Consider the following 9939-nt stretch of genomic DNA (forward strand, 5'->3'; position numbering starts at 1 on the left):
TTCCTTAAAGATGAGGTTATAGCGGTAATTTCTTACTTCGATTCATATGCAGAGCCACCAAGAAGTGGCTGAGACCACCACCATGTGGGCGGAGGACTGCCGAGGTACTTGCGAGAGGAAACACGCATTGCTTCCTTGCTTTCTAGGAGCTGAGATAGGAACTTCTAAGAAAGATTTTGAGGTAGATGATTTCATGCAGGGAACTGCCTGAATGAGCAAAAAGGTCATGCTGCTCCTGCAATTCTTTACCTGAATGCATGTCATATCTTAAGAGAAGAAAAAGATTTTATAGCAAAAAAGGTCCATCTCCCTTTTAATCCCATGTTAATGTGTCTGAACTCTTTATGCTTGATCCTTTTAAAAATAAAAAACCCAAAACAGCTTCAGGAAAGCCAAAATAGTCTTACTTCAATACCTGAGTGCAAGTGCTGGCTTGTCTGATTAAGTAACCTGTGGAGTTCTTAATAACAAAGACAATTATAATTCCATTTTCATAAAAATCAGTTAAACTATGTCTTGAAACTATGTACGTGAAAACTAATATTCAGATAGAAATGAGCTATTTATAAACTTCAACTTCAGTTACTATGGAACGACTGGACAAACTACCTCATGTTCTTATTTTTTGATATACACAATGTAAATTATCTTTTTGCTGAGGTTAACTACAGTTGAAATGCAGTACATTTAACAAAAGTCTTGGGTTTTTTTCCTCCAAATATTGCTACCATTGCTCTTGGCTTTGACTAAAATTCTCAGTAGCCTAACCAAAGCAACTTTCTAAAAGAAATTCTGCGGCTTACAAAAATCAGGTACACTACAAAAGGCAAAAAAGGTGAAGGTATTTTAAAATTAGAATAAAATTCTAAGTATGAACTACTCCAAATTCCCTTAATGAGAAAATCCAAAGCTCCCAGCCCGCTAGCAGGAACCCAGAAGCTGAGGGAAGATCCAGGGCTTTCGGGCTCCCCACCATGTGCCCCGGAGCAGGGCTGTAGGAGTGGGGGTGACCGCCTGGCCGTGGCAGCCCCACACCACCCCACGAGGAGCTGGCAGCACCAAGGCCAGTTTCTGTTGGAAACCCCTCTGTGTCCTATCAGGAATTTTCAAGGAATTCATTAAAATCGATTACACAAAACATCCTACAGGAAAAAATACCAACCATGCTTAGATCCGAACATTGCAAATAAATAGTACTAGTTAAGAAGCTCTTTAGAGCTTACCTACTGCCCCCCGCCCCTTTCCTACTGTGATGGGACTACAGCTTGCCTAAACTATTCTATTATAATGCCAGTTTTGAGCTCCCGATGCACTTTTTAAGATTTCAAGGTCTGAAGAGGAGCTTTCAGTGCTCCTGCTCTGAATATTGAAGCCTAACTTTGAAGTCCTCATTAACTCAGTATCGTCACTCCCCACATCTAAACAGACACTATATGCCCACATTCACCACCCAATTTACATTATAATGCCGTGTCAGAAATAAGTTTAAGCCATTTGTTAGTCAAGCAAGGTTCTCGGGGTTCACACACCTTCCCTGACAGCTTCTACTCTACTGCTCCCTGCAGAAAAATGAGTACCTGTTATGGTCTGTGTAGCTTACACCACGGAAAGAACCTCAATCTTCTTTTCTCGCCTTTTGAGGGACTGGATTATTTTGTCACTACATTTATTTATCTTCTTCTCTCACCTTTTTTCTATCAAAGAATGTTCTCTTTACCCAGCATGGAGATAATAGCTGTGATTTTTTTTTTTTTAATTAGTATGACTTCTCTCCTACAGAGCTTTATTTACAATTTCAAAGATTTCTGTAACAGACAGTAATGGAAATCTAGCACTTTTTCTCCAATATGTGATGCTATTCTGTTGTCAAAAGCGTACTTGGAGATATTAAAAAATCTTCTCAAGATCATCACAGCATTAATGGTTGAGCACAAAGCACGACACTCTATTATGGTTGGCCAAGATACACACAAAAAGATTTCAATACTTTTAATAACAAAATTTTATTTCAAAATATAAAAATCACCAGAGCATTACCTCAAGATGCGGCTTAGTCACATCAGTGCCTTATTAAAAATACAATTCATTTCAGCTATCAAAATGCTTCTCAACACTTATCCTCCCAGTTATTACAGTGCCATATTTTGTGGCAAGCTGGAGTACTACCTTTGGGATATTATAGGAATGCTTGATATCCCTTTTCTTAATAAGCCCTTTATTTTCCAATTATATTATAAAGAGGTAAGAGGTGCAAATACATACATCCTGTCGACTGACAGAGCCATCTTAGGGAACACCTCTTTTCATTACCAAATCTCCAAGCGCTTTACCGTTCCATAACCCATTAAATATCTTCTCCTTCCATCTAGGGAAACTAAGACACAAACGCTAACCCACTCAGATTTACAAAAGAGGTCAGCCCTGACAACCAAGTTTCAAACACTTGGTACTGAAATAAGGAAGGTTTCACAAGTTAAAATTTCTAAGAACTCAGCATGCAACATACTGAACCAACAACTGTGAAGATCAGTGGCTTCATGGCTCACAGCCGCAGAACTTGCACAGAATCGAGGCACCTACTCACTGCCTATATCTGAGACCACAAATCTTAGTATTCTTAGTCATCTGTACAGCCTACTATTCAAGGCCATTAAATATTCTCCAAGTCTTCCAGCATGCCTACACATCCGGTACAGTGTTTTCCCCATCCCACAACACACTACAAGGGCTAAGCAGCTCATATAAGCTCCTTTAGAAGAAGCAACCCTATGACTAACATCACTTCTATCCCAGTTTAGGAGGTGTGCCAAGGAAAGATCTCACACATGAACAACATACAGTTCATCGTAAAATGCAACAGCACGCGTCCTTTCCATTAAAGGAAAGATCACAAGGTGGTACTACCTACTTTTATATGGAAAATTAGCATAGTCCTTGAAATTAGCTCTTACACCTCTTCATCAGTTCTCTCTTCATCCTAACACAGATTTAAATTTACATGTCTAACCTTGCAAAGAGGTTAGAAGCATTGTCACCAGTTACTAATTAGCTGGAAATACCAAACAAACCCAGTTTCTTGTGAATGCTTCAAGTAGAAAACATGCAGTGTTCAAAACTGGGAAAAAAAAATAGTTGCAGCTACAAGGCATTTATTCTGAGATGGGAGAAACTTCACTATATAAAACAAATTCCTCAAATATGCCCCAGGTATTGATTTAAGATTCCCTGACATTCAGGCAGTTGTCTAAACAAGAACAGGTATTAATAGAGATCAAAAAGGTACACACACACACAAAGTAAAAAATTTCTTTAATTGGTGGAAAACCTTTATTCCCTTTTAAAGAGAATAACAAAAGGGAGGGTTTTTGGAGAGTAAAAGAAGAAAATCCCAGCTCCCTTCAGTGGCACTGAGCATCAGTAACCTCCAGGTCACCAGTTCCAGCAACAACTGAAGGTAGTTAACAAATGGCTGCTGCTGAGAGCCTTAAGGAGTTCGTTTTCTAGGATCTCACTCTTTGTATAGCAAATCAGCAAATGTTCACAATCAAGAAAAACCTATTAGAAATCCTATCCTTGGCAGACTCGGTAGAGAATAATGAAATGTGAGGAACACACCAACTGAAGGATTATTCACTGTCTAGCACTGGAATTTTTGACACGAAGAAGAGAGAGAGTAAACAGGATGTGGTGTGAAACACTAAGTTGCCGTATTTCTGAAAGGGATTTCCTGGTCATAAAAAGAGTGCAACATGGAATGTGCAGCACACGCTGGTACATTCAGTATCACCACGCAACACCAGCCCAATTGCACACACACCATGCAGGCACCGTGGCCATTTGTCTGGTATGTTCTGGATGTCCAAAAGCTTTCAGAACAAGTTGCCAGGCATCTGGAAACGCTAGATGAAGGGCCAGAGCCCTCAAACTCTTCTCACACAACACTGCCAGGTGAAAAAGAGGGCTATCGCCAATGAAATCTAGATGTATGACAGCCCCAAGTATAATTCATATAGGGTTATTAAGGAATAAATATTCCTTAGTATCCTCCTATGTAAATACTATTACTCTAAGATAAGGATGCCTAAGTTACACAAGTCCTAAGCAAGCAACAGAGGTAGGCATGTAGAAGGAAGATGAAAAACAAGAACAGCAATGCGGGCAAATAAAAGCTTGTCTAAGCATATGTAGGTTCTTGCTGAATTGTTTTGGAATAAGAAAGTCCAAGTGTGCAGGGCTTCAGGAATAAAAGCTCCTTGCCCCTATTTATTGTAGCCCAGGGTCAGAGAGGTTCTGAGGATGCTCTAACTGTATGTGCCCATTCATCCCCAACAGTCTGAGTAATAAAACAAGGAGGTAATGCAAGAAGAGGTGACAGAAAGAGCAGCAGAAGTAAAAAAGAAAAACTATGAAATCTCCCCAGTGAGGTAAGTAAATCTAGTATGTAACAACTAAGACCTCTGTCCTCTCTGTGCACTTTATTTCTCATTGCTTAAAAATTCTATGAATTTTCCTTTCTCTGTCACTTGCATGGTACAACAAGAAATGCTATGCTGGAAAGGCTGAACCTGCATGCACCTCAAAGTTATTTTTGTCACACTTAAAGCTGCTATGGAAGGTTTGAAGTGAGACTATTAATGTGCCACTTTTTAACCGTGTTTTGGATTTTTTGGTTTTTTTAACACATGGAATAGGCACTTGTCGTACAAAACAACCTTTTGACGTGCAAAGTTGTAAATCCTTTGACTTAATACAAGAAATCAAAAAATCCAAGGAAAATACACCCACTCTATAAGGAGCTCCACTATTGTTTAGAATTAATATAGTCCAGTCATAGGTGCTTTTTTCCCCCGACAGGAACAAAGATTTTCCTAGAACCAACCTCCTTCCTATGACAGCATCATGCCAGAATCAACAGCATCTCCATGAAAAAATAAAAGGTGGGCAAAAGTACAGAAGAAACAAAGGGAAAACGTTGTTCTCTGGCAGTATAAAGTAAACGCCTACAATGAAAGTTAACAGGATTAAAGGTAAAACACACATATGGGACTGAAAGACTTTTTGCATAGGTGGAAGAATACAAAACCCCTTTCTTTCAGAACAACGTACTCAGTAACCTGTGTTGAAGTTGTTGGCTCCATAGGAAAGGGCTCACATCTGAAATATCATTCTAGGTGATCTCAGGAGAGGACAAGTGCTCAACTAGCACAGACACTTACTAAGTGCTCCTGGTAGGGAACCAGGCAGTACCTTTTAGGCGGGACGCTAATTTAATACCGTGACATGGCAAGGCTGAGCCCATCTAAAAGCCACCCAGGACCGCAGAGCAGAGTCCCAGCCCAGCCAAGGCCACACAGCTCACTCCTTACAGCTCTGTTCCCTGCTCGTGCCCTGGTGCTACCTCTGGATTCCTGTCTGACAGCACAGATACACCAGCACAGCTCTCCGACTCAAGAGAAAACTATTCACTTCTCGGTCAGGTTAGTTCTCTCATGGATTAACAAATGAGATCGGTTCCCTTCACAGTTGCACAAACACCAATGCAAGGGAGGAGGAAGGGAGCCCCTTTCAGCAGCAGTGAGCCTGAGTATCTCATGTAACTGCACCCTCAGACAAAGTTTCAACTCGTTCCTTCTGCACACTGTTCTGCGGTCACCATTTCTCCCTGCATCAAAGTGACATAAAATGCTTAAAAAGCTTCATGTAAAGTCATCATTAAGTCTTAGGCAGGTAAGCGGCACGTAATTCCAAACAAGCCTATCTGGCTCATTTTGAAACTTCAGCAAAGACTTTACGAGATGACCATACATCGACACCTGTGAAAAGCTGAGGGGCGTACAGCAAAGAACGTGTTCGGCCTCTCTGTTCAGTCAATCTTGGACCTTGTCACAGCTGTTATTTCAGCATGTACTGAATGCAGGTTAAAACAAGAAAGTTAAAAAAAGAAAAAAGAAAAGACAACTGACAAAAACTAGCAAGTCTGTGCAAGGTATCTGTGCTACACCATCGAGTTCCTGTGTGTTATTTTGTGTGTAAAAATGTTTTAGATTTAAAATCTTACCAAACTTTGTTATAGTTTATAATGACCTACCTTTTTTATATGTTTATAAAGTTTATTTAATCCTTCTGTGCCTTTTCTTTTAATAGCAAATGTTCTAAATATATTCACAGTTTATGAGCTTTACCTTTCAACATTTGAAATACTACGCCACAGGGAACTTTTTGTAGGAAATATGTTTAACAACAAACATTGTTTTTACCTCTCAAAACAGTTTCATTTGATGAAAGAAAATGTTCTGTGCTTTTCTAAAACACACTGTCTGCACTTCTAGAATTTCTTAGCTAAGCAAAAATCCATTACAATTTAAAATTGAACCTTAACTAAAGCACAATTATCATACAGTTGTTACAATAAGCATTAGCTTGACAGCTATGCAAGAATAGTTAAAAACAATAAGTTAAAAAATTATTATAAACATTTATCATAAAAGTGTAAGTCTCCCACTTACATAACTTTGCATATGAACTATCACTGTAGCTAACTCACTATTTTAGATTAGCTGCTATAAATACAGGCTGCACTAACCAAATGTCTGTGTTACCTATTGTAAAGAACCATCTTGAATTAGATTATATAAAACCCCGTATGTTTGGGTAGGGCAGAGACGGACAAAGACTACTGGGCACAAAGAAACATCAGAGGCCACATCAGTTGCCATAAAATTAAAATTTAGAACAACAACAAAATAATTGTGACTGACATCTGATCACATAGAAGATTTGAATTTCAGAGCTGTGGTAAAAACCAAACAAGAACAGCAAGATCCATCCACTAGTAAGAAATCCTTCTCTGAATGAAACCCTAGAAGTACCCCCAAGTCAGACATATACTCAACCGGAAACCTCATCCGTTATCCATCTCTCTTTCCAAGCAATTACAGCAGTCTCTCAAACCATTACACATTCACCGGTTTTCTGAAGACCATGTTTTTCTCAATCAAGTAGCAAGCAAACACGACACACGTTATTTGCTATTCAATACAGGACTAGCTTGAGACTATGCCACAAAATGAGAGTTTCAGCACAGAATTGAGGGTTTCTAACAGCTACAGAAAAAGGTCAAAAGTGGTAGTGTGCCCATAGAACCATCAGAAATTCCTTCAAGACGCTGACAGCCTATGTAAGAGGTGCGGGGGGTGGGAAGGGGAACACGGAAGACAGGAGCAGCCCTTTCGGCCCCCCGTTACAGGGCTGCCATGGTTGCACTGTCCAAGTACATTCATCAGTGGGAGCGATCTCTGCCCAGTTAACACAGTGATTCAGGTGATTTCCATCAGTTCCTAACCCTGTTTCACTATCTTCTCCTGATCCATGGGAAAAGTTATGTCACAGCAGGCCTGGTAGCAATGTCCTTATAATACTTCACCACATATTTCCTTTCAGTTGATAGGAATAGTGCCATTGCACAGACAAAACAGTGCCTGCAAGAAATAAGGAGCAGGATAAAAACCAGATGGCTGAAGTTAAGCACAGGAAGGCAGGAGCAACGCTTGTAGGGAGGAGAAATCATTTTGATGAGCTGAGACTGTGAACATGGCTCTCCGCACAAAGGGAACATAGCCTGCCATGACACAGCCTGCACAGCATAAATAGGAAATTAAATCTGAATGAAATATTGTTATCTGTATCACCTAAAGGCTGGATTCTTTTCAGGCAAGCACCAGATGAACATGACACACAGGGTTTGTTTTTTTTTTTTAACATCAGGCTAATGCAGCTTCAGCTGTTTAGATGACTACCTGTCAACCACAAACAAAAACACCATTTTGAAAAATGTGATCTGTAACACAAGTTGAGAACATTGACAGCATATTCCCTTACAGTTCATCTACCCCTTCGCGATTTGCTTCCAGCTGATACAAGCCTTGGCAGTGATAGGCAGCACTCTTACATCCCAATTCCCCAGCAACTGGCTCCATCCATACAAAGGCAAATATAGAGGAACCAGAAACACCTATGCAAGCCCAGACTGTATTTAACATTGTGTCGAACATGGTTCAAATCTTTAAATCTTGCTGAAGACAGGGTATTTTAATTCTTACTAAAATGACGTGAACTCTTAAGAACCCAGTACAGGAGAACTTCAAGCACAAAATATGATTCACAGTATTTTCCCTGCCCTTGCTATGGTTATAAAAAAAAAGAAGTTAAAATGTTTCAGTCAACACATTTAAAATGTATCATTCATCACCATCTACACAGCCTCCAGATTAAACTGTTAAGAACTGAAAGCATGGTCTTCTTAACATTGCTTCCTGAAGTATAGCATAAATACTGTCATATCAAGAATGGATTCAGTAATACTAATTTGATTTTTTTGATTAACAGTTTGATTGGTAAAGGTAGCGGCACTGATCCAATGAGCTTCTGCACAGTACTTGCCTTGGGACTGTTCTCCACGCCATTTCAATTCCCAAAATATACAATATTGCATTAATATAGCAGCTATTAAAAAGATTAAAGTTATGCTTTGAAACTAGGGGATTTTTTTTTTTAATATAGAAAATAATCATCAAGCAGTTGTGTTTCTTCTAAGATCCCAGAGGGATCCATTCTTGCTCCTGCACTACATATTCTTAAATGACCCGGAAAATCCAAACCTTCCTCATGGAATAGATTGCATGATCCTCAATAGATGGCGAGAACTGGTGAAAGCAATAATAGAAAGGGCATGTCACTGACTTCCACTGAAACCAACATAGCAACATGACCAAAAGTACTTCAACAATTAGGAAGAAAGATTAGAAAGAACAGTAGGAGACCTTACTTTGCCATATAAGCAACTCTTCAGAGAACCTGGCTAAACATAGCTTCATGAGGCAAGGTTTTGGCAAAAAAAAAACTAGCCATCCTTGCAATTCTCTGTGAAACAAGGCATCTAGAGCCTCACACCCCAGACAGGTCCCATTACCTTCATTCTTAACATTGACTTAATTGCTTCTAAAACGCAATGTCCACAGTTCAGGAAGGGTGACAATAAATTGGAGGGGATCCACGAGAAAACTGAGAGAATAACTGTAGAAGTTAGGGGGAAAAAAAAAAGAAAAGAAAGCCTCATAAGCTTCAAAATATGACTTATTTTTCTTAGTAAAAAGAACATAAAGCAAGAAATTAATCAAAATTCGTGAGAATTCATACTCGGGAAAACCTGAGTTATAATGGAATTTTCAGTGACAATGAGGCTATTTGCAAGATTCAGTGGCTAGAAACTGAAGGTAGCCCTCTTCAGATCAGAAATAAGAAATAAAATACAATCAGGCACTTGTATGCTTTACCAAGAATTCTGTTGAATTTTGCTTCATTGGAAATTTTTAACTGCACCTTCTAAAATGTAAGCTCTAGCTTCAAACACAGATTTGGGAAAAAAAAAAAAAAAAAGTCCAATGGCCAGCATTATGAAGAGGTCAAACTAGATGATTGCAACAGTCCTCCTGACTTGATAATCTATTAATCTTATCAGACCGATCAGAATACACGCCTGACCACTTTCAGGACCGAATGCAAAGTCATTCATAGGCGTACCTATTTTGACGGTATATTTTTAGCCTGAGACTATCTTTTACCTTTAAACGTCGTCCAGATTGGAACTGCAGATATATCAAGCTAGAGACATAAAAGGCAGGCGATAGCAAAAGGCTCATCCCCTACAAAATACTCATTTTAGTTGGCAGTTTACACAATCAAAAAGCAGTCCGAAGCCAGTAAGATATCCTGTATTTTTTCCGCGCTTCCCGGAACTTTACAGAACTCTCCGTGGGACTGAATCGCTCCAGACAAGTTTTAGCTGAGAGGAGGCTCCGCACGCCCGAGAGCAGCGCTTTAGAGGAAGGAGGTTAACCAGCCTTAGCGGAGCAAAAAACAACGGCGCGGAGAAATAAAGGA

General features: G+C 39.5%; 1 protein-coding gene across 1 annotated transcript in view; it reads right to left on the reverse strand.

Moving 5' to 3' along the window:
- The window catches only part of QSER1 (glutamine and serine rich 1), a 41989-nt gene extending 32971 nt beyond the window's left edge, over nucleotides 1-9018 (reverse strand). Inside the window, exon 1 of the mRNA XM_009646921.2 lies at nucleotides 8969-9018. The gene's annotated coding sequence lies outside the window, so the exon portion shown is untranslated. The remainder of the gene's footprint in view (nucleotides 1-8968) is intronic.
- Between the last annotated feature and the right edge of the window lie 921 nt (nucleotides 9019-9939).

This window comes from Egretta garzetta, unplaced genomic scaffold (assembly GCF_000687185.1).
Source record: "Egretta garzetta isolate BGI_Z169 unplaced genomic scaffold, ASM68718v1 scaffold509, whole genome shotgun sequence".
In the NCBI taxonomy this organism is placed as follows: domain Eukaryota; kingdom Metazoa; phylum Chordata; class Aves; order Pelecaniformes; family Ardeidae; genus Egretta; species Egretta garzetta.